We start from the raw sequence: 2,500 nt of genomic DNA, 5'->3' as shown, positions 1-2,500 counted from the left end.
GCTTTCCTTTCCCTCTTTTCTTTTGAATTCTTTTTTTCTTTCTTCGTTCTTTTCATCTTTTGACTCACACAAGAAACAGTAACTTCAATCAGCGCACCCCTGCCACACACACACACATTAAACAAAGCCATGCTGCTTGTATCTGAGGCTCCCCCTGTCTTGAGTTTATCCACCTGACACACACACACACACCTGTCATTGTTTTTTCTCATGTGGTTTTCCCTTTGTCCTGACTTCATCGTGTGTGTGTGTGTGTGTGTGTGTGTGTGTGTGTGTTTGTGTGTGTGTGTGTGTGTGTGTGTGGTTGGGTGGGTGTCTGCAGTTGTGGGTCATGTTTCTTCTTTGAGAGGGAATCCTGCCAACAGCTGTGTTCTTTGGGATGTGGTGGAGAGAGAGAGAGAGAGTGAGTGTGTGTGTGTGTGTGTGTGTCTGTGTGTGTGAGAGGGGGATACTTTCTGGATCAGAACTGTGTGAAAAGAGATGGAAAGAGGGAGAGGGAGAGGGCAGGTTTTAAAGGTGCGTGCGTGTGTGTGTGGCTTTATGGTGAACCTCAGTGTTTGATCTCTTGTCAAGGACAGCTTACACCAGAACAGACTCAAACACCAGCAGAACTTTACACACACACACACAACCAAAACAAACACCAGCAGAACTTTACACACACACACACACACACACACACACACACACACAACCAAAACAAACACCAGCAGAACTTTACACACAAAGTCAAACAGAACTTTACACACACACACGTCACATCACACACTCACGTTGCGTCTGGCTGACGCATTTTTAACCAAAGCAACTAACAACATGGTAACATTAAGAATAAGTGCATCAGTGAGTGCTGTTTTTAGACAGTCAAGTGTCAGTTCAAGTCAGGTGGTAAGTTTCTATCATCTGAAGGAGTTTCACTGCGCAGGCTGGGAGACCTGTCAGGAGGGCGTTACAGTAGTCAAGTCGTGAGATGACTATGGCCTGTACCAGGAGTTGGGTAGCGTATTGAGTCAAGTAAGTCTCTTAATTTTCCGTATGTTGTAAAGTGCGAAACGGCACGACCGGGCGACCGAGGCAACATGATCGGAGAAGGTTAGTTGGTTGTCGAGAACGACTCCTACATTTCTTGCATCTCTGGTAGGAGCAACAGACAGGGTGTCAATGTTGATGTTGATGTTGATGTTGATGTCATGATGTTGATGTTGATGTTGATGTTGATGTCATGATGTTGATGTTGATGTCATGATGTTGATGTCATGATGTTGATGTCATGATGTTGATGTTGATGTCATGATGTTGATGTCATGATGTTGATGTTGATGTCATGATGTTGATGTTGATGTCATGATGTTGATGTCATGATGTTGATGTCATGATGTTGATGTTGATGTCATGATGTTGATGTCATGATGTTGATGTTGATGTCATGATGTTGATGTCATGATGTTGATGTTGATGTCATGATGTTGATGTCATGATGTTGATGTTGATGTCATGATGTTGATGTTGATGTTGATGTTGATGTCATGATGTTGATGTTGATGTCATGATGTATGGTAGGTTTAGCTGGGAGGACCAGCAGTTCAGTCTTTGAGAGGTTCAGCTGGAGGTGGTGTGCCTTCATCCATGTAGCTATGTCTGAGAGGCAGTCCGAGATCCGTGCTGAAACCAAGGAGTCATCAGGTGGAAAGGACAGATAGAGCTGTCTGTCGTCTGGTATAAGAAGCCGTGCGAACGGATAATCTGTCCCAAGGAGGTGGTGTAGATAGCAAAGAGAAGGGGGCCCAGCACTGACAATAACCACACAATAAAAACATATATGTTATCTTTAATTTAATTTAATTTAATTTAAATATAAGATCAAATCCTTGCATTGCCATTGAGCTGCGCTTTTTACGCACGCATCCTTTCCTTTCCCCGCCCCGCTCTCTCTCTAGCCCGCTGCTCCTCCTCTGCATGTGCATTTAACAAAATATTCACGATTGTTGAAGGATTGTTGTTGCCACATAGAAGCATTGCATAGAAGACGTCTGGCTAAATTGCTATTAAATGCGCTTAGCATCGTGACCATGCTGCGCAAATTTGTTCAAAACTGCTGCATTGACGTTAACTCTGCTAAGATCTTATCACAACATAGGCTACATTGAAGAGACTAAACTAAGTTAAGTTATGCAATCAAGCAGTATCTCAAAGCTAACGTTAGAATAGGCTACTGTTTGGATGTTGAATTTAGCATGCTTAGCCTACTTACAGCTGCTTGTCAATTCGTTGAAGGGCTCATTTTATTGACTCTGAATGTTTGCAAAATCCCAATGTAAATGGAAGTGGAAAAGTGTTTTCCAAAATTCAAAAGTGCTTGTCCCAAGGAGAAGTACGAACCTTTATTTTAACTATTTAGAAAACGTTATGAATTGCATCCACACATTAGCAGCCTTTAAACTGTGTTACAATTGCAATTTGCAAGGGTTCCCTCACGAACATCTTGTGTCTCAATTAGACC

General features: G+C 42.6%; 1 protein-coding gene across 1 annotated transcript in view; it reads left to right on the top strand.

Annotated features, from left to right (window-relative positions):
• brf1a (BRF1 general transcription factor IIIB subunit a) overlaps positions 1–2,500 on the top strand; it is a 94,414-nt gene that overhangs the window by 53,250 nt on the left and 38,664 nt on the right. The window lies entirely within an intron of this gene.

This window comes from Alosa pseudoharengus, unplaced genomic scaffold (genome assembly GCF_046254945.1).
Source record: "Alosa pseudoharengus isolate Yale_2024_CS ecotype anadromous, Long Island Sound unplaced genomic scaffold, YU_APseudo_1.1 YU_APseudo_1.1_scf_2, whole genome shotgun sequence".
Lineage (NCBI taxonomy): Eukaryota > Metazoa > Chordata > Actinopteri > Clupeiformes > Clupeidae > Alosa > Alosa pseudoharengus.
This window is presented reverse-complemented; position numbering and strand designations above follow the sequence as displayed.